Below are 23,668 nucleotides of genomic sequence, written 5' to 3'. Positions count from 1 at the left end.
TGGCAAATATGTTTTCCTTAGTTCTGTGAGTCTCTTGAGCAAATTAACTGACCCCGAAGACAGTTGTGGGACTCTAATTTAGAGAAACCAGTCAGAGACACAGGTTATATGACAGGGGCCTGTGGGGGTAGGCAATCTTGGGGATTAACTGATCCCTTGACCCATAAGATTTGACGCTATCTCCAAGTAGAGGCCATTGGAATTTGAATTAGGGAACACCTAGCTGGCTTCCATCGAAGACTGCTTTCTTGTTTAGTGTATGAAAGGAAAAAACAAACAAACCACCCATCAGGCATTAAAGATGATTAGTGTTAAAAGAATACAGTAGGAAAAACTAAGCTGGAGATGCTTTTTATGGCTCTGGAAATGGACCCCAGGCTTTCTGTATGTTAGGGAGTACTTTATCACTGAGCTACATCCCCCAGTTCCTTGAGTTTCAGGAACAAAATTGTGTGTTACTTAACACATTGATTCCAGACTTACTAACACCAGTTATCATTGGATGATTCCTAGACTCTTTCATTTTTTTACTGTACCAGAAACTATCTGAATATTTCAAAACTATATATTTTCATTTTTAAGGAAGAAAAATTAGTTTAAAACATCTGGGTGGAAAACCACTGCATCAAAAACTACTTGTATATTCCAAGGAAGAGTGGTTCACAGAAAGAAATGCAGCTGAGCACCAGTTTTTAAGCGTCAGGACTGTACAGAGAAGCTTCTATGCTCCTCAAATGCTTGCTGTAAACTGCCAGGGACTGACTGGTCACTTTCACCCTGTCTTCATCCCAGGACCTCACTCTGCAGTGGGGCACAGTATCTGGATGACACAGGGTGAGGAGGCCTGAGGCATTCCCTCTCTTTTTCTCACCCCTTACTGTTACCCCAGTACACTAGAGCTTCTTATAGTATGATGGGCTTCTTCATATGGGTTCATTTGAGGAAAGGGGGCTATTGATTTTTTTCTCCTATTGAAACCAGTCAAGCAAGGCATCTTTCCTTTTATATTAGCAAACTTAAAACTCCATGCTAAAGACATTTCCAACAGAGTAAACATATACCAAGCTGTGGTACTCATTGAATTAAGATGTTACAATTATTCCATCAGATGCTATCATACATATAAAAATAGCCTAGTGTCTACGATTAAATGTTTTTATTTAAAAACTTTAAATTAATGCTCTATAGAAGCTTCATCATGAGATGATGCCATTGTCCCTTAGGGAGAGAGGCAGAACCCCAGAGAGCCCAGCCTCTTGCAGACTGCAGTAGCACTATAGTTCCCAACTCAACCCAGGTGACATGTTCCTTTACTCATAGTCAATAGCTGATACATTGCTGGGGGAAGTAGATGTGGGTGCATGTTATTTGTATGGATGTGTACACTTAAGTGCACATGTGTGTGCATGTCTGGTGTGTGTGATCAAGGAAGACACGTGTGCACGCGAGCACATACATGCACACATTCATTGGGTGTCATCCTTGATCATTTCCTACTTTAATTACTGAGGTAAGGTCTCTCCCTGAATCTGGAGCTCTCTAATTCCAGCTAGTCTAACTAGCCATCTTGTCCCAGGGACTCCTTTGCTTGCTGAGTTCTGGGATTACTGGAGCAATTACATCTGTCTGGCTTTTTATATGGATTCTAGAGATCTTAATTCTAGTTTTCCTGCTTGATCAGGAAGTGCTTTATCCACTGAACCATCTCCCCAGCTTGGTACTCTTTAAAAGAAAAAGACACTCTCATGTGGTGGTCTGAGTAAGAATGGCCCCCATAGGCGCATATATTTGAATGCTTAGTCTGTGGTGGTATTGTGTCCCCCAATATATTGTGCACCCTAGTAAACTTATCTGGGGTCAGAGAACAGAACAGTCACTAGATAGACATAGAAGCCAGAAACAAATGGTGGCACACACACCTTTAATTCTAGCATTCTGGAAGTAGAGATCCATCTGGATCTCTGGAAGTTCAAAGCCACACTGGAAACAGGCACGGTGACACACGCCTTTAATCCCAGGAAGTGATGACAGGAAGCAGAAAGGTATATAAGGTGCGAGAACCAGGAACTGGAGTTTTTTTTTTTTTTTTTTTTTTAAGCTTTTAGACTTTTAGCAGCAGTACAGCTGAGATCCATTTGGATGAGGACTCAGAGGCTTCTAGTTTCTTGGGAATGCAGACCCAGACTACCATAGCCTCCAATTTTTTAAAAAATTTTTCTAGCATCTACCAATAATTTAATTTTATTATAAATCTGCTACTCTGAGATCTAAAACCTAAAACAGGTCCCTAAGAAACAATTTGAAAAGCACTAGCAGACAGAAAAACAAAAAAATCAAATCAAACAAAACACCTACAGGCACAAAATGAAAGATAAAGAAATGTCACAAGGCTAGCAGTGCAAGCCAGTCAATCTCAGCATCAGGGAGGCTGAGAAAAGATGGACTCTCCAAGTTCCAGCCCAGCCTGGGCTACATAGTGAAACCCTGTATAAGAGAAATTTGGTTTTGTGGTATAAACCTGTAGTTAAGGGGCTGGAGAGATGGCTCAGCGGTTAAGAGCACTGGCTGCTCTTCCAGAGGACCCAGGTTTAACTCCCAGCACCCACATGGCAGCTCACAACTGTCTGTAACTCCAGTTCCAGGGGATCTGACACCTTCACACCAATGCACATAAAATAGATTTAACTAAATTATTAAAACAAACAAACCTGAAGTCAAGCCCTTGGGAAGTGGATTCAGGAGGATCAGGATCACCCTCTACTACATACTGAGTAAATGGCTAGCCTGGAGTACAGGTAACCTCTCAGGGTTATAATTACTATCTCTTGTGGACAGAAGGATCATCTGCTTAGACATGAGGCAGAAATCCGTGAGCTGGGCCCCTGTGGAGTGTTAGCCTGTCGGGTCTACAGAGTCCCAAGCTACAGACTCAGAAACTCTCAGCCCGATTTGTCATCAGCCACATCATTTCTTTTCTTTTTTTCCAGTGTTTAGTACTTTTATTAAGAAAGCTGAAAAAATGAATACAGACATCTGCAAAGACAAAAACAGCCACATCATTTCTATCCAGTGCCAGCTGTACTGGTACTGGGGTGCTGAATCAGTGACCCAGAGTCTCCGGAGGGCCTCCAACATTTTGGTGAGTTCAGTACAGCCAGGGGAAGGCAAGGGGATGACAGACTGGAGTGGTCCCATGAGGCAACCAACTGGGTGGCAGAGTCAGCAATTGTGCTCACTGCTGGTAGAGGACTCTGAAGGATTGATTATGAACCTAGACAGCCAGCTCTGTGGCTGGCAGCAGTGGGACTGTGGAAAACAAGACAGGCTGTTGTGTGGGATAGAACGGTGCAGGGGTCTCACCTTGCTCCTCCTTCAGGTCAACTCTGGCAGCCAGGACTTTTCTGGCTTTGAGGTCTAGGTATGGCTCTGTTTTGAAGTGTTTTCTAGCTCCTAGTGCTTTTTCTAGCTCCTAGTGCTGTCCACAGCTGTATTCCTGGTTATTAAGACCCAGGGTACAGGGCTGGAAATGCCCAAAAGTTTCTATCTGGACTGTAGCTCAGTTCAGGTGTCCTCCCGCCAATTCTTTAAGAGTACACTATGGTGGTTAAGAGCACTGGCTGCTCTTGCAGAGGACCTGAGTTTAATTCCCAGCTCCCGCACCAGGTAGCTCACAACCATTTGTATCTCCAGTTTCAGGGAATCTGGCATTCTCTTCTGGCTTCCACAGGCACCTGCACACATGTGGTGCATACACAGGCAAGCAAACATAAGCATGCACAAAGTTGTTTTGTTTTGTATAATGATGTTTCAGCCAATCATGGGTCATATATATGATGGAAGGTCAGTGGTTCTCAACCTGTGGGTCACAACCCCTTTGGCAAGCTTCTTTCTCCAAAAATATTTACATTACGATTCCCAGCATCCACATGGCAGCTCACAACTGTAACTGTCTGTAACTATAGTTCTAGGGGACCTGACACCCTTACACAGGCAAAACACCAATGCACATAGTTTTTTATTTTTGAGTTTTTAAAAACTTAATAAATAACACATGAATGTCAGTAATTTTTTTTTGGGGGGGGGTGTCTGTGCAGCTTTGGAGCCTTTCCTGGAACTCACTCTCTAGCCCAGGCTAGCCTCAAACTCACAGAGATCCACCTGGCTCTGCCTCATGAGTGCTGGGATTAAAGGCGTGTGGCACCACCGCCTGGCTTGAATGTGAATAAAATTTTTAAAAATTTCAAAAAAAGTTTTCATCAATAAGCAACCCATAATTATTATTAGAAATTTCAGATTTTTATAAAAATTAAAAGGGACTAATGACAAAGGAAGGCTCCTGAGCAAACAGGTAGGAATGGAGTCTAGACAAAGGAACTGGCTCTGACAGAAGAGATATTTCACACTACAGCAGCACAAAGTGAAGGACAGCCAAACCAAGGACAGGGCTGGGAGCAGGCATGAAAGTTCTCAATGTTAATTTATCAACTACCGAAAGCCACAGATAAAAGAAACAATAGGAGAGATGAAATGAAGGTGGTGGGTACAAGAGAGAATAGAATTTCTGAATCAGACAAGTTAGGTAAGCCCATGAAAACTAAAGAGCAGAAAGCAAAATGTGAGCAGTCACAACAGCTAAATACCCAAGAGACCCTAAGAAATTCATAGTTGGGGTTAATGCAGTTTCTGGTTTGAGGCTTTGGCCACATTCCCAAAATTTGAAATATAGGAAAGGAAAAGAATATAGTAAGAATATGACCAAATAAAGCATGGTGGTACAGGCCTTTAAATCCAGTACCTAGGAGGCAGAGGAGATGGAGCTCTATGAGTTCAAGGCCACCCTAATCTGCATATCAAGCTCCAGGCCAGGACTAAATGAAAAACTATGTTCTAATACATATTAGCAAAACTTTCCTATTTGGAACGGCTTCCATCCATATTCTCTCAACATCTAAAACAGTCCTAAAAGACATACAAGTCACATATTAATCTTATTTACACCTAAGGATCAGACACGGTATTCCTACAGTTAATAGCACAAATAAGCATCACAAATCTGACTAAAACTCAGGTCTATTGACCTCTCAAACCAAAGCAAAGTTGCTCATGTAATTAGACTACTAACCATTTAACTAAAGCTGAAGTATGCTGTGTGCTTAGGGTATAACAGGCCTCATTCAAAAACCAGCTCCAACCCTTTGAACTCTACCACCCCACTGAGTATGTTATTTAACCTCCTCATTGCTCGGTTTATAATAGAGATAATGTGACTTCTTCTCAGAATTCTTCTCAATAATAAGTAAGAAGCCAATGTAAGCACTTGCTAAAAGGCTGGGCACACCAAGCACTCAATCACAGTAGGTTTCTTCTCTCACTGGAACTATTACCAGTCATTTACCATTGAAGTTACTCACCTAACTGCAGGTGGAAGAAAAGTCTGAACAGAAGACTACCAGTTCCTAACATATCAGAAAGTAATGCAGAGAGCAGACTATAAACTGAAGAAAAGTGTCTTTTCAAGACTAACTCTAAGAGGATGAAGAATGTATGCATACGACAGAGACAAGCGAGACTAAGGAGATCACATAACTAAAACTACCACAGGCATACCACTGCACAAACCTAGATCCCATGGGATATGTACGAGGACCTCAAAGACAGACGTGTGGCCCCTGTAAACTGTAAAACAGTGAGTGTATGAACAGGTTCTGTAGGAAGTTACCCCTCTTTCTCCTGTCCAGGTTAATTCCTGAAATCTATGGATGCTACCTTACATGGCTTAAAATGTGATTAAGTCAAGGGTCTTAAAGAAGGGTTTATCCTGAACCAATCTACAATCCATAGCCCCAGAGAGGCTAAATAACAAAGAGCGCCCAAAGAGGGATGCATGGATTCCCCTGAGAAGGGGAAATAGAAGAGATTTCCTAGGTAAACTGGGGGTGGGGTGGGGGATGGGAACTTAAGGGTTGGGCAGGCTGGGTGAGGAGGTGGGTTGGGGACAGCCAGAAGGTGAGAGTAACGGAAGAGACATCTTGGGGGGGGGCGGAGATTTCAGGGTTAGGGAGAAACCTGGTGCCAGGGAAACTCCTAGGAAACCACAAGGATGATCCCAGCTAAGATTCCTAGCAATAGTGGAGAAGGTGCCTGAACTGGCTATCTCCTGTAATCAGATTGGTGAATACCCTAATTGTCATAACAGAACCTTCATCCACTAACTGACAGAAGCAGATGTAGAGATCCACAGTCAAGCACTGTGCCAAGCTCGAGAAGTCTCCTAAAAAAAAGGAGGAGGTATTGTATGAGCCAGAAGGATCAAGGTTATGACAGAGGAACCCACAGAGACAGCTGACCTGAGCTTGTGGGAGCACATGGACTCTGGACCAACAATTAGGGTGTCTGCATGGGAACAACCTAGACCTTCTTCTGCATGTGACAGTTGTATAGTTTGGTCTGTTGGTAAGGCTCCTAGCAGGGAGATCAGGACCTGACCCTGGCGCTTAGCTGGCTTTTGGGAACCTGTTCTCCATGCTGGATTACTTTGCCCATCCTTGATGCAGGGTGAGGAGGTCAGTCCTATCTCAAGTTGATGTACCATCATGCTTTGTTCAAGCCCATGGGAGGCCTGCCCCTTTCTGAATGGAGACAGAGGAGGAATACATGGGGAGGAGGGTAAATGATGGGGACGAGAGGAGAGGAGGGGAGGGGAAACTGTGGTTGGTATGTAAAGTAAATGAAAAAAAAGTTTATTAAATAAAATTAAATTAAAAGAAGGGTTTATGGGACTGGAGAGATGGCTCAGTGGTTAAGAGCACTGGCTGCTCTTCCAGAGGTTGTGGGTTCAATTCCCAGCACCCACATGGCAGCTCACAGCTGTCTGTTATTTCAGTTCTGAGGACCCTATGCCTCGCATAAACATACATGCAAGCAAAACACCAGTGCACACAAAATAAAAGTAAATAAATCATTTTTTAAAAAAGGGGTTTATTCTGGATTATCCAGATAGACTTAAATCCAGTTACACTTGTCATTTTAAGAAATAAAAAAATCAAGCTGGACATGATAGCACACGCCTTTAATCCCAGCACTTGGAGGCAGAGGCAGGAGGATTTCTGTGAGTTCGAGGTCAGCCTGGTCTATAAAGCAAGTTCCAAGACAGCCACAGAGAAACCCTGTCAGGGGGTAGGGGCGTGGGGGGGGAAGAGATAAGAAAGCAGGGTGTGGTGGTGCACACCTTTAAATCCCAGCACTTGGGAGCCAGAGGCAGGTGGATCTATGAGTTAGAGGCCAGCCAGGTCCATGTAGAGAGACCCTGTCTCAAAAAGCAAAAACAAAACAAAAATATCCTTTAAAAAAAGAGAAAGAAGAATGAGGAGAGGGCTAGGGAGATACTTTAGTGAATAAAGTGCTTGCCTCACAGCACAAACCCGAATTTGATCCCTAGAAGCCACATAAAAATACCAGTAGGTTGATACATGCTTGTAAACCCCATGCTGGGGAGGTGGAGAAAACAAGGTTCCTGGGCCTTGTTGGCCAGCTTGTCTATCCTAAATGATGAGCTCTAGCCAGTAAGAGACCCTGAAGCAGGGTGGGGGGGCAGTGTCTAAAGAACAATACCCATACACACACACACACACACACACACACACACACACACACACACACACACAATATGTGAGCCTACACACATGCATTTAAAGAAAGGAAGAAAGGAAGAGAGAGAGAGAGAGAGACAGACAGACAGACAAGAGGAGATGACAATGTAACACTGAAAGAAGAGGGTGGGCGCAGGAATAGCCCAGGAATGCAGCTGAAAGCTGAAGAAGACAAGAGATCTGGGGTAGGAAGTGGAGGAGCATTTGCAGTATTTGGCCATGCTGAGCCTTTATTTGAACTTCTGCTCTCCACAACTTCGAGAGAATAAATGTCTGTTGTTTCCCAGTTCTGCAGCAATGGATTAGAGCAGCCAGTCACAGGAAACTGATAGAATTAGTGAAACAAGGTGTGAGTGCTCAGCTGTTTCTGCTGCCATGCCTCTCCTCTATCATGGACTCTAAGTGTAGCAGGAATCTTAGAAGGTCTTATTAATAAAATCAAACCTGAGGCCAGTTATTGGGGTGAATGCTAGAAGATCAGAGAAGCAGAACAAGCCACAGCTACCTCACTTTGCCAATTCCTCAGCTGATCCTGTTTACTCAGACTGGATGCCTCATCCAGAATGAATCTCAGCTGAACTGCTGCTTGAAAGCCTGAAAGCTTAACCAGCCAAATGCTTCTAGTTCCTGGTCTTCACGCCTTATATACCTTTCTGCTTTCTACCATCACTCCCTGGGATTAAAGGCTCACTTCTTGGGATTAAAGGCGTGTGTCACCATGCCTGGCTGTTTCCAAGGTGGCCTTGAACTCACAGAGATCCAGAGGGATTTCTGCCTCTGGAATGCTAGGATTAAAGGTGTGTGCCTATCTTCTATGTTTAATATTGTGGCTGTCCTGTTCTCTGACCCCAGATAAATTTATTAGCGTGCACAATATTTTGGGGAACACAACCACCACATTTCCCCTTTTTTTGTCTAAAATTTAAAAAAGCTTATAACTAATACAAGAAAAATTATATCAATAAGTATATACAATATACACAGTCAAGATTACATTAACGATGTCTAGTCCATTAACATTTGACAGATTCAGATAAAAACCCCATTATATATATTAACAATGTCCAGTCCAGTAACATTTGATAAACTCAGACAAAAAGAAAATTTCATTACTTATCCTATTTAAAACAAGAAGTTCCTTTTTAAAAGTATATTCAATAATTGACCTTTTTATCTTATCATATCCATATTCTCTCTTTTTCTTTTCATAATAGATTCAATAATCTACCTTTTGTCATTTTTATATCTTCCCCCTTTTCTTTTTAGAGTAGATTCAATTATCTACCCATTTATCTTATTTCTTTATCTTTTTTCTCAGAGTAGACTCAATGATCTACCTCATATCTATATTCTCTTTTAACTCTGCAATTGGCTCTGTGTTCCTTATTTAATAAGACTGTTCATCTACATCTAAGCCTCTGAAATCGTAAGCCCATAAACGATTTCTTTTATAAGTTGCCTTGGTCTTGGTGTTTTGTCACAGCAATAGAAAAGTAACTAATACAAAGAATATCTGTGAATCTCCACTAATAAAGCAGAGCTGGCAAGCCTGAAGGTACTACATAGGTACTTACCTAACATTTAAAAAATATTTCTGCAGAATTTTTATTGGCAAAACTTAAAATATAAACATAACTGAACCCAACCCTTTGTGATTCAATTCCACTAATGAGAAGAATTGAATTCTTCTTTCTTGGGCAAGAACATTGTACTTAATTATACTTTAAAGTGTTTTTGAATTATCAGATTGATTACAGATGTTCAGCTGTAAAATTTCTTAGCTGGAGGGGGCTTAAAAAACAGTGAGCTGGATTTAGACCACGGGCCACAGGCTTCCAACCCCAGCTCTCAGGTAAAAGAAAGAACCACAAATCTCGGCCTTGAAGCAACTGACAAGTCTTAAAGAGACAGAGTAAGAGGCAGAGCATGTAGATAGTACAAGAGTTACTCCTAACATTGCCAAGCATGAACATCCTTTCTAATGCCAAAAATATTAGGTCTAGAGATGGCAGCTTGTAAAATGCCTTCCTGCAGAAGCATTAGGACCTGAGTTAGATTTCCAGTACCCAATAAAAGCAAAGGCTACATATATAACTTTAGCTTTAGGGGAGCAGAGGCAGACAAATCTGTGGACTCCCTGATTGGACAGTCTAGCTGAATTGACAAACTCCAAGTTCAGTGAGAGACCCTGTCTCAAAAATAAGATGAAGAGGAATCAAGGAAAATACAAAGGTGGCCTCTGGGCTCCATGTGCACACACTTACACCTGCACAGGCACTTGCACACATATGAAAACATATGAGCACATGCACAGAAACACACACACACACACACAAACATCACACAAACATATACACAAACCTGTATTCAGTAGTTCTTCTCTCACTAAATGAAAATGCACATAACGAGGGCTAGGAACCTAGCTTGATGGTAGAATATGCGCCCTAAATGTCCTAGGTTAGAGTTTCAGTACAGAAAAGAAACACACACACACACACACACACACACACACACACACACACACACACACACACAACTTCAGTCTATAACGCTCTAAAATAATCTTTTAAGGTGGGGGAGGGTGGCACACTCCTTTGATCCTAGCACTCAGGAGGCAGAGGCAGAGGTGGATCTCTGTGAGTTCAAGGCCAGCCTGGTCTACAGAGATGAGTTCCAGGACAGCCAGGACTACATAGAGGAACCCTGTCTTGAAAAACCAAAAAAGGAAAAGAAAAAAAATAATTTTTTTCAATTTTTATTTCTTTTTTATGTGTATGGGCATTTTGCCTGTATGTCTATGTATCACATGTGTGCCTGAGACCCTAGCAGAGGGTGTTAGAGTCCCTGGAACTGAGTTACAGACAGTGGGTGCTGGGGATTGAACCCTAGTCCTCTGGAAGTGCTCTTAACCGCTGAGCCATCTTTCCAGCCCTAAAAGATTTCTTTAAAAAGGCACTACACATATCAAGGAAACATTAACACACATTTACAAAGTCATTCCTCTTTTGTCTGTGGGGATGCTGACTGTGGGTACAGAGTCCTGACCCTCTGTGTACTGCAGAGACTCAGCCCAACAGTCAGGAACCACAGTTACAGAGAAGATGCCCACGATGTCCAGAAAGCAGGTGATGGTGGGAGCTGGGAAAGGGGAAGAGTGTGGTATGGCTGGAGGCAAGTGGAAATTTTCAGAGAAACCAGAGAACACAGTAGGTAGAGGGAGACCGTATGTGAGGACACAGGGTGCAGAGTGCTGTGGGAGAGGAGCTTTGCCACCTTGCAGTTTGGAGCAGGACCACATCACAGAGCTCCAGACAGCTCTGTCTCTGCCACCAAGACCCAGCCTTTACATGCTCTCCACGTACTGAGCACTGACAGGCATTCTCTCAGTCAACCTTCCTTCATCAAGGTTAGTGTCTTAGTACATAGCTGTATCAGTAAACGACCCTTGTTCTATCAGCTATAATCCAAAGTGGGTTGGAATGGAGAATTTTCCATTCTAAAAATGAGGGGGGAAAGAAAGAAAGCAGCTCACGGAGCCTTTTCTTGACCCTGAGTATCACCACTGATGTCTTCACAGCCAAACTTCTTGTTTCCATTTTATCCCTTCCCATTCCTCACTCATCTCCAACACAGTCCAATTCTACCACCTCAATGAAACTGTTCTTGCCAAATGCAATAAAAGATGTTAGGGCTCATCTTACAAACAGAAACTGCAGATGCATTCAGCAGCTCTCCCCACACCACCCCTGTACTGCTGACTGTGGCCCTGTATTCTCATTCCCTCTACTGCTGCTCTAGGCACTGACACATCTCAGGCCCTTCCTCCCTTAGCACTGAAATTTCTCTAGGTCAGTGGTTCTCAACCTGTGGGTCATGACCCCCTTTTCAGGGGTCACAAATCAGATATTTACATTACAATTCATAACAGTAGCAAAATTGCAGTTATGAAGTAGCTAGGAAAATGATTTCATGGTTGGGGGTCACTACAACATGAGGACCTGCACTAAGGGTCACAGTATTAGGAAGGTTGGGAACCACTGCCCTAGGTCCCCTGATCCTCCTCCACAACTTGAAATACCACGGATAAGTCTCCAGACTTCCCCAACTGGCTCAGATTTCCTTTGCAGTACCAAAGTGCACACCCACATCTACCCACTGCTCCACGAGATGTACTTCATCTATGCTTTGACTATATTGTTAATCTTCTCTGGGCTTCCCCATCTACATAGCTTCTCCCACTAGAAACCTCACAGGCTCCCTGTTACCTATCCCTCTACCTCGTCCTCCCTGTCCAGATCTCTGTGTTCTGACATTTCCTTCCTATAAAACTCCCCAGTTAGGTCACTAGTTTCCAACTCCATGGCCCTCACCAAGCAACTATCACTTCATTTGGACATGGCAAAAATCTTTTGGAGAGTCCTGCATCCTCCCACACTCTCGCATTTCTCTAATCCATTCCTACAAAGCAGCATACTACAGTATTACAAGTAAGAATCCACTTCATCATTTCCTTAAAATCCTTCTGAGAAATATCCAAACTTGCAGGCACTTCAAGGCCTCTGAGAACTTGGCTTCTCCAGCTCTCCAGCCTCTGCTGCCCTCTCACACTCCTCCATAGCGGAGCAGTCCGGCCTCCTGTGTCCTCCAACACACACCTCTCTGCCTTTGCACACACCCTTCCTCCTGGCTTCAATGGGCCAGCATCTACTTACTCTTACTTATTCCACACAAATTCTCTCTCACTAATAGAGCTATGACTCAATCCAGACGAGGGTCTCAATGTTACTTTCTCAAGAAAGCATTCCTTTTGACACCACTAAGTCTCCAATTATGTCCTCTGTGACACGCTCAAAGATACTCTACTTTTCTTTAGAGTGCTTTTCATAGCTGTGATTAACTGGTTATTTTAACTGCTGATGTCTCCCACACTAATGTGTAAACTCAAGAGCTTCTGCAACTCTGTTTCTGGCTAACTGTTCTCGTTAACTGAAGTATGCTAACCCAGAACATGGTTTTTGTGCTTAAAAGCTCATCCTGAGAAAGGCTTGTAGACTACACTGGGATCCTGAGCACCCAGTCCTCACCGGCCAGCTAACAAAGACTTTCTACTGGCTTTAACCCCTGTCCAAGTAGTCTTATTTAGTGGATACCCATAGTAAGACCCTGTTTTAAAAACCAAACCAAACCAAACCAACAACAACAACAACAAAAAAAAGCCAACAACAAAACCTATTTAACAAACTTAACCTACACAGCTACAGCAACCATAGCCGAGTGGCATATATGAAGTGCAGAACCACAGAACATAACTGAGGATCCAAAAGTAAATCATACTCCTATGGCCAACTCATTTTTCATAAGACACCAAGATCATTCATTCTAGGCGGGAAAACCCTGTCTTTTCAGAAAACGCTGAGAGGACAACCAGATAAATAATGAGGTTTGGGGAGTTGCCATGCAAGCATGAAGACAGGAGTTCAGGCAACCCAGCACCCACATAAAAGGTAGGTAGGTGTGGTGGCCCACCTGTATTTCTAGCACTCTTGAGAGGTAGAGAATCCCGGGAACAAGCTGGATAGCCAGACTCATTGAATCATTGAATTCCAGGTTCAAGAGCTGAGTCTACTTCAGTAAATAAAGTAAAAAACAACCAAGAAGATACCTGAAGTCAACCTCTGACCTGCATAAGCATCCCCACATGCAAACACACATACACATATGCACGCATATCACATATATATAGTAAGATAGACATTTAAAAAGTTCCCTTACCTCATTGCATATAGAAAAATTAACTCAAAATGGATCACAGAACTAAATGTAAAAGCTATAAATTCTTTTAAAAATTCAGAAAAAAATTAGTATGAGTTTTCATGACCTTAGATTTGGTCACAAAACTAAAAGCACAATAAAGCAATGTAAAAACAGATAAAGTATCCAAATATATATATTTTTTCTTTTTTGAGACAGGGTCTCATTGTGTCTCTCTGGCCTGGAACTTGATATGTAGACCAGGCTGGCTCACAGAGATCTGTATGCTTCTGCCTCCCACCTGCTAGAATTAAAGGGATGTGGCCACTATGCCTGGCCCAAGAATTCTTATAATTTGTATTTGTTAGTTTTGTATTAATATAACAAAATGCCTGAGGCAGGCTAACTTTATAAAGAAAATGTTCACCATTTTGGAGGCTGAAGATCCAAATGGCATTGTCCAGGCAAGTCTTTCCACCTTCCCTGTGCTACCTCACGTCAGAATGCAACAGCAGGACCAAGCAATCACCTCAGCAAACAGGAATGTGAGAGACACTGGTGGACCCAGCCTCAGGCTTTCAAAATAATCCGTTTAAGAGAATGGTCAGTTTCACAATAAATATCAACTTCTTTTGAGGGCTTGCCCAGACTTACTCAGGGGCCCCCTCGGCTCCCACACTGCACCACACGGCCTCCAACACCAACTCTGGGGCCCAGGCTCCCAAACAACAGCCAAACTATAGCATGACTTTACCTTTAAAAGATAAGCAATCTAACTTAAAAAACAGACAGAGATAGGAAGGGAGATTTCTCCAGAGAAGAAAGGCAAATGGCACCCCAGTACATGGAAATACCACTAGGCAGTAAGAAATGCAATTCTAAACCACAGAGAGACCTTCATTTCATATCCACCTGAATGACGAGAATTAAAACCAAAACAAACAACGAAATTCCAGAAAATAAGTATATGCAAGGAGGAAAGAAACTGGAACCTCTACATTGCTGATGAAAATATACAATGGAGCTGTTATGAAAAACAGTTTGGCAGTTCCTTAAAAGTTAAATAGGATTATCATATGACCCAGAAATTTGACTCCTAGGTCCAAGGGAATTGAAAGCATATGTCAATACAAAACTCACACATGTTCACAGCAGCATTACTCGGAATAACCAAACAATAGAAGCAAGTCAAACATTTATCACCTAGTAAATATATAAACAAAATCTGGCCCATTTGTACACTAGACTATCACTCAGCTATACAAAGGCATAAGGACTGGCACATGTTATCATATAGGTGGACATGGGAACACTATGTTAAGTATAAGAAGCTAGATGAAAAAGATCACATACCATATGATTCTATTTATGAAGTGTTCCAAATAGAATAATCCATAGAGACACAACATAGATGAGCGGCTGCTAAAAGGAGGAAGGAATGGTGAGTGAGAGCTAATGGGTTTGGAATTTTTCTTTGTGAGTAATGAAATGTTCTGGAGTTAGACAGTGGTTATGAATAAGTAACCATGTGATTATACTGACGCCACTTGTCTTAGTTACTGTTCTATTGCTGTGAAGAGACACCATGACCAAGGCAACTCATAGAACAAAGCATTTAACTGGGGGCTTGCTCACAGTTTCAGAGGGTGAGTCCATTATCATCATCATGGCAGGGAACATGGTAGCAGGTTGCAGTAGCTGAGAGCTCAAATCTGATCCGAGATGGAGGCAGAGGCAAGTGAGAATGAGACTGGGACTGTTCAACAAGGCCACACCTCCTTATCCTTCCTAAACTGTCCACCAGCAGGGAACCAAACATTCAAACATATGAGCCTATGGGGGCCATTCTCATTCAAACCACCATACCACTCAATTATACCTTTTAAAATGGTGAATTTTATGGCATGTGAGTTATACTCTAATTTACAATATTTATATATGTTTAACACCAACACTACACTTGATGTATTTTTTTGTCTTTGGAGTCAGAAACACCTTGATTTGTGAGAGGGTCTCACTACATAGCCCAGTCTTGTCTCAAACTCATAACCCTCCTGTCTTCACCTCCTGAATATTACCCTCCTAGAAACATCTTGATATATTTTAATTACAAATATTTTGTCCCCTAACTATCAAATAACACAAGCTTCTACTTACAGCAATAGCAAACTTCTAATAGCATGCTATTACATGCATGATTCAAAGGGTTTTTTTTTTTGCATGTGTGTGAGATATATGTATGTTTGCACATGTGAGAACACCTGTATGTGGGTACACATGCACACGTGTAGCCCAAGGCTTCCTTGATCATGTTCCTCCTTATATATTGAGGCAGGATCTCTCACTGAGGCCCAAGCTCACCTTTTGGCTAATGTGGTTAACTAACTAGCTCATTCAGGGAACCCTCTGCATCCATGTCCTTGCTTGTGGGGGAGTGCTTTTCTCACTGAATCATCTCCCCAGGCCCCTTCATTAGATTTTTAGTGGTTAATAAAGTTTTTAAAGTTTGGGAAAGTATTTGATAACAAAACCTTATCAAATCTACTAAACCTTGATGGGAAATTTAACCTAACTAACCTTGTAGTTATGAATTTTTTTTTTTTTTTTTGGTTTTTGCGAGACAGGGTTTCTCTGTGTAGCTTTGCGCCTTTCCTGGGACTCACTTGGTAGCCCAGGCTGGCCTCGAACTCACAGAGATCCGCCTGGCTCTGCCTCCCGAGTGCTGGGATTAAAGGCGTGCGCCACCAACGCCCGGCTAGTTATGAATTTTTTTAACTGCCGTTGTTGAGGAAGGCATGCATACATGCTACAGCACATGAACAGGATCAGAGAAAACTTGTAGGAGTCAGGCCCCTCCACCATGGGTTCCAAGGAGTAAACTGAGGTCAGGCTTGGAATGGAACTGCTTTTATCCACCAAACTATCTGACTAGCCCCAATCCATTTTTTTTAAAAATGTTTATTATTTTTTATTTGAGGTATATAAGTGTTTACCTTCATGTATGTATGTGCACTGCATACATGCCTTGTGCCCACAGAGGCCAGAAGAGAGTGTTGGACGTCCTGACAACTGGAGTTAAAGACAGTTGTAGCTGCAAAGGATGCTGGGAACTCAACTCCAGTCCTTTGCAAGAACACTAAGTGCTCTTACACTGAACCATCTCTCCAACCACTTCCTAACATTTTAGTATAATTTTTAATTATTATAATTTAAAATGAGAAGCAAATCACCAGGCTTGCTTTGTTCTTCATATTTTAAAGTATGAAATAGACATGCTAGCCTATGATCCTATCACTGAGGAGTCTGAGGCAGGGGGACTGCTTCAGGTTTGAGGCTATCTGGGCTACACAATAAGTAACAGGCCAACCAAAGAATATATAAAGCAAGACTCTACCTCAGTAACAAAATTAAACTAAACAAAAAACACTAAGGAGGCCCATCGTGGCAGCGCATACCTTGAATCCCAGAACTCAAACTGGGAGACAGAGGCAGGAGGGTCATTATGAGTTTGAGGTAAACCTGGTCTGCACAGCATGAGATAGAGATACATAGCGAGACCCTGCTTAAAAACAAAATCAAGCAAGCAAACAAACAGAAAGAGAGAAGAACTAACAATGTATTTTTAAAGCTGTATGGAAAGCCACTAGTTTATAAACTAATTTTAAAAAATACAATTTTTAAAAAATGAATTTGGAGGTATTCTGCATGGGTAGATAATGCTGCTTCTAGAAACCACTCATTATTAAACAGAAATCCCAGAACCAGGCATGGAATACCTCCCAGTATTTCAGACAGGCTCCTGCAGATAATATAAGCTGATATAGAAACAATGGGAGGTGGGGAGGGTAGATTACTGAATCTACTTTAATTCAAAAACCAACTGTTAATCTCAAAATATTTTACATTGGTATGGATTTTAATTTATTAATACAAATTTAAAGTTATTTCTGTTATGCTATATGTATGTTTCTACTCTTCTTTGGGGTATTGTGCTTATATAGCTCATTTAAAAATGTAATATATAGCCGGGCGGTGGTGGCACATGCCTTTAATACCAGCACTCGGGAGGCAGAGCCAGGCGAATCTTTGTGAGTTCAAGGCCAGCCTGGGCTACCAAGTGAGTTCCAGGAAAGGCGCAAAGCTACACAGAGAAACCCTGTCTCAAAAAACAAACAAACAAAAAAAAAATGTAATATATAATTAAGAAATACAGATTAATTAAGAATTAAATAAGAATATAGATTAAGAGTCTATGTAATCAAACTTATAGTCATGTTAGTTAGGTTTTCTAGGTATACAAAGATATGTTTCATATAGATAAGTAATCTTCAAACATTTCAAAGATCTATTGAATATGACATTTGGTGATATGACACATGGCTTGAAAACTGATCACAACTCTTGCTACAGTAGCAAGCTGGAGAGTTGGTTCAGTGGTTAAGGGCACTGGCTGCTTTTCCAGAGGACCTGGGTTCAATTCTCAACACCCACACAGCAGCTCACACCTATTTGTAACTCCAGTATATACGCAGGCAAAACACCAATGAATGTAATGTATGTGAAAGAAAGCAACAGCAGCAATACACTTCCCAAGGAAGGAGGGTTGACTCTGTTCTGCATGGGCCATGTCAATCCAGTCACAGCTGCAAGGGAATGAGTGTGAAATCCAGAATTGGCCATATAAGGCTTCCCAGACTCAATCCGACGTAGAAAGAAATAAGCCTTATGGTAGTACAAACACATCCAGGTGCTGTATGTGCAACATGAAGAAGAAATTTAGAACTCTATCCGGCCTCATCCAAACCTTCTATAATAGCAACTCCAGAAAATCCAAGCAATTACATTGCAAGGAATAAAAAAGTACCTGTCATAGCACTAACTGAGTTATACTACAGAAATGAGCAACAAAATAGAACTATCAAAGAATATTCATCAGGATAATTATAATGGAGAAAGTAAAACTTGTAACTAAATATTCTTGCATAAATTTGCAAGAATCAATTAAAGAAACTACTACTATGAATAAGACTACAGAAAAACAGTCCAACAAAACAAAACAAAAAAACAACAAGAACTCAAGGGAGAATGTCCAGATTACAAGAATAAGGGAAATATGGGCTGGCAGAATTCAAGGAAGACATAGAAAAAAATTTAAATCATAGAAATGAAGAAGAAATATATAAAGGAGAACAAAGAAAAGACATTACAGAAAACAGACATTAGAGATAGAAATAAACAAAAGAAGTCAAATCAAAGAGGAAAGTTGGTTGTGATGTGTGATACACTTATAATCTCAGCACTTGTAAGAATCAGGAGTTCAGGGTCATTCTCAGATCTATATACAGCATATACATAAGCTCTGTCTCAAATAATAACAACAGAAAAAGAAATAGAGGAAAAGGACTTGGAAAATGGCACAATGGGTAAAGACACTTGCTACCAAGCCTGACAGCCTGAGTTTGATCTCCAGGACCTATGTAGTAAAGGAGAGAATCAATTCCTTCAGACTGTTTTCTGACCTCTGCACATACACTATGGTACACACATGTATGCACACACAAATATAATAAAAAATTAAAGATAATTAAATAGAAAATAATTAATATAAAGGACATACAAAGAGAGCTTGCAGAAAACCAAAACAATGAAATGCAATAAACATTTAAAGATATAAATTTGAAATAAAAATTTGTCTCTAGCTGGGCATAGTGGCACACGCCTTTAATTCCAGCACTTGAGAGGCAGAGGCAGAAGGATCTCTGAGTTTGAGGCAGTCTGGTCTACAGAGTGAGTTTCTGGTCTACAGAGTAAGTTTCAGGCCAGCCAGAGCTACATAGTGAGACCCTGTCTCAGGGGGGAAAAAAGAATCTATAAAGATCACACTTGTATTAGGAAAAACAGAGTTCAACAACCACAGCAACATATTCTTGTAAAGTTACTACATATCAGAGATAAATGGAGAATCCATTGGGCATATAAACCAAAACGAACAAATCACTAACAATGAGAGAAAATTCAAGTTAGTGTCCAACATCTCTGCAGTACCATTTAATGGCAGAAGGCATTTGTACAACATTTGTACAAGATACTATGTCAAATTGTAAGCCAGGAATTTTATAACCTGGTAGAGATGTCCTTTAAGGGTAAAGCAACATAAAGGAAGTTCTGGAAATGTTATAAGAAAATATTCTCAATTTGTTCCCATGATCCCTCATTGAGAAATAACAGGTTTATCACAACCTACTGGAAATGCCTGGAGCCAGAAGTAGTTAAGAGTTCAGTTTAGCTGGGCTGTGGTGGCACACACCTTTGATCCCAGCACTTGGGAAGGAGAGGCAGGTGGATCTCTGTGAGTTCGAGGCTAGCCTGGGCTACAGAGTGAGTTCCAGGAAAGGCACAAAGCTACACAGAGAAACCCTGTCTTGAAAAACAAAAAATGAACAAACAAAAAAAGAGTTCAGTTTATTGTTTTTGTTTTTTAAATATTTAAATATATACAATGAGATTTAGGGGGGAAATGACTAAAATCGAGTGACAGGAGATGGGAAAGAGGAAGAAAGGAGGATTAAAAAGAATTTTACCTTTCTTCATTAGGGTTATTAAATAGAGAACTAAGAATATGATATAAAGAAGTAAGATAAAAATACAAAGCTTCTTAAATATCTGAACAGCAACAAAAATCAAAGAAGAGGCAACACAATTAAAGACCCAAGTTTTATATATATATATGTATATATATATATGAATGAAAGCATAAAACAGAGGAAGTGTGATTTTATAAATTTCTAATACTTTATAAAGTAGCAATATTTTGGCTTTTTACAGAAATCCACAGTTGTGACTTCGCTTTCAGATGTTAGACTTAATTCATAGAGCTCACACCTCTGAATTCAAGGGCACAGAGGAGAGTAAACGAAGAAACACTCTAGGAACATGATCTAAAGATCAATATTGGCTCTTTGAATACAAAAATAAACTGTGGCAAACATCAATTCAGTTGATGCTTACGGGGAAGTAACTGTAAAACCTTTATTTCTATTTCAACATCAATAACAAAAGGCGAGGGGATAATAATAGTATAATACAACTGCTCTAAGTACAAAATGACGTAAATAGGGAAGTGATGAAATAAAACGGCAAACTCATTAAACGGAAGTGCAAAGAACTACTCAGCTTATGGTTCAGTGTTAACTAATATCCTTGCCACAAAGATAACAAATTTCAAACTGACAAATTATTCAGACATTTAAATTTATTGTAAGTGCTGATGACAGAATTAGGGGGTAACCCTACAGAGAAAGATTTCCCTAATGGGGCAGTGGAAAGCCCCCAAACCAGGAAATCAGTCTCTCTCACCGCCTACTACTTGTGCCATTCATCAGGCAGTAGACCATCTCCACTGGAGCGCACCATTCAGTCCATGACCTCTTTGGTACACTGTCTCACTCTCACTGTCTCCCCACCGGTGCTGCTAGGAATTATGTCTTATGCATCTAAATACTTCCAGGGCACCTGTTCCTACACACAGGTACAAGCTCAATAAAAACATTAAATGAGGAAGGGCTGCCATGGTGGTGTACACCTTTAATGCCAAACACTTGAGAAGCAGAGTTAGGCAGATCTACATGGTAAGTTCAGGCCAGGCAAAACTACATAGTAAGATACTGTTTAAAAGTAAATAAACACATTAAATGAAAAACACTAATTTCATATGATCTGGTTTGGGGTTCATATTTTGTAGCCTGTAGCCACCTTTACATCAGGAAGGCAATCAGTGAATGAAAAAAATTTTTTTCTTAAAAAAAAAACAAAACAGGAAAGAGGTTACTCAAGAAGAAAGAGAAAGTTGGACTCTAGGGTAGAGGGCTTCAAACCACATGTATGTGGCCCTAGCTTCCATCTCCTGAAAAAAAAAAAGAAAAAGAAAACAAAAACCAGACCTCATGGAGTGGCATAAATCTGTAATTTTAGCAGTTGGAAGGTAGAAACAGTACAGTCAGAAGTTTAAGTTTAAGGCCAGCTTTACCTACACAGTGAATTGGGCTAGCCTGGAACATGAGACTCTATCTCAAATATACATGTAAACACACTTACCAAGCACCCTACAAACATCAGACAATCAATCAGTCTCTAGAATTATAAAGAAGATCTTGTAGGTCACAGGCAAGCATACTCACTAGTGAGGTAAGATGGATCATTATCACTGACTCAAGAGTTCCAAGCTGCATTCCCATCAGAATAATACTTTTCAGATACTACCTTCACTTACAGTAAAGAATTAAATTAAATTAAATAAGAACAAAATATCCCACACATTCTTCAGCACAGCTCAGCAGACATACACTACCAAATAGTCAAACAACCCACAAAGTTGAACATATGGAGCCACTGAAGCCTGGGCTCAGGAGGAAACAGCCTAATCGGCATCAGCTTTCCCTGAAGCTAACACAGGTAAGTATCTATCTAAGGAAAACAGCTTTTGCCAGGCAAAGCCAGCTCGGCAGCAAGCCCCCAAGCTCCTGCCAGACAGACTCTGGCCCAGACTCTCAGTCCTTTGTAGAAATTCTGGAGCTTCCACTTACAATGAATATCTTTAAACTGTTTAATGTACTGAGACTTTAATTAAATGTGTTTGAATAATGATGACTTTACCAAAATAAATGAACGAAAGTTAAAACTACCTTAAATAAGCACATTTTGTTTTATATATGTGCTCTCTCTGAAATTTGCCAGTCTTCACTTAAATAGGAGGAGAGATAAGCTGACTTACAGGTCCAAGTAATGCATACAGACGTAGACCAATGGCTAAGCTAGTTTTCAGACTGCCTTCACAGTATTAGGGCAAACAGGATACAGCTTGTTCCAGTATGAAATGTCTGTCCATCACTTGCCACTGAAGAGCTAGAGGTTGTCATTTCCCTCCCTATTACCAAGTGAGCCTGCACAAACCCCAGGCCTTTAGGGTCCTTTCAAGAAATGTGTTCATCTGACAAGACAAAGTCAGAAAAGGTAGACAGACCACAAAATCTCCTTTCTATCTTTTGTGTCTATAGGTACTTCTTCATCTCCGAGAAGACAAAACTAAACACAAAATTCTGGGAAGCCAGGCATGGTGGCTTATGCTTGTAATCCAGCTTGCATGTGAAAGGTTGAAGCTAGAGGATCACCATGATTTCAAGGCCAGCCTGGGCCATACACACACACACACACACACACACACACACACACACACACACACACACACACACACACTGAGTTCCAGGATTACATATCAATATAATGACACCTGTCTCAAAAAACAATAATAACAAAAATGGTTCTTGGGCTTATGGGTCTTATCATTTCTCATCCAAGAATCATAGGTGTGTTTGAAGGACTCATTTGGTTTGCCTTTTCACAGAACTTTAATAAATCTTCCCATATATCCCAAAGGAACCTGTTTATTTATTTACATATGCAGCAAGTATTCTATCACTAAGCTGTATCCCCAGCCCAGAAATTTGTTAGATCAAGAAAAAGATGTTCTCGGGTGGGAGGAGGGAGGACAGGGGAATCCGTGGCTGATATGTAAAATTAAATTAATTATAAAATAAAAATTTAAAAAAGAAAAAGATGTTCTCCTGATAAAAAAGAAAATACAATTTTCCTAAGAAGAAGAAAGAAGCCATAAGGACTATTTATTTACTGGCTCTGTCCAGTGGAATTTTCTATGACGACAGACTGTCTGTATCTGTTTGTACTTGTCAGTTCAGGAGCCCCTAAGCCACCCAATACTGTGTGCTGATATGTAGGTGTAACCAAACTGAATTTCAATTTTATGGTGTTTTAACTAATTCATACGCAGCTAATTGCTACCATATAGACCAGGGTAGGTTAAAGGATCACCATAGTCCTCAGCTGAGCAGTCATCATGCCTTACAATGAAATACCACAATTTGAAAATTTGTCATTATAAACCAGTGTTCACTTTTCAGCTTTCTAACTGATATTTAAAAATTCCTTTTAAGTGGATTTTCAACAAAATGTTGGCAGTTTTTATTCTGAAACATGAACACACTAGACTTGCTGGTATGTTCCTAACAGGACAGTCAGGACAGCAAACAGTATAGGAATGACTTCTGTGACACCAGTCAGGTGTCAACCTACACAGGAGCTGATGAGCAGGCACACTAACCAAAGGTCTCCAAAAGAAAAACAAAGAAAGGTTCATGGGCTTATGGGGCAAGAATCACTTATGTTTGAAGGATTTGTGTTTGTGATGTTTGTCT

At 40.8% G+C, this 23,668-nt stretch overlaps 1 protein-coding gene across 3 annotated transcripts in view; it reads right to left on the bottom strand.

Moving 5' to 3' along the window:
• Lpgat1 (lysophosphatidylglycerol acyltransferase 1) overlaps window positions 1-23,668 on the bottom strand; it is a 59,715-nt gene that overhangs the window by 31,886 nt on the left and 4,161 nt on the right. The window lies entirely within an intron of this gene.

Source organism: Peromyscus maniculatus, chromosome 11, assembly GCF_049852395.1.
Source record: "Peromyscus maniculatus bairdii isolate BWxNUB_F1_BW_parent chromosome 11, HU_Pman_BW_mat_3.1, whole genome shotgun sequence".
NCBI lineage: Eukaryota > Metazoa > Chordata > Mammalia > Rodentia > Cricetidae > Peromyscus > Peromyscus maniculatus.
Note: the sequence above shows the minus strand (reverse complement) of the source record. Positions and strands in the feature narration are given on the sequence as shown.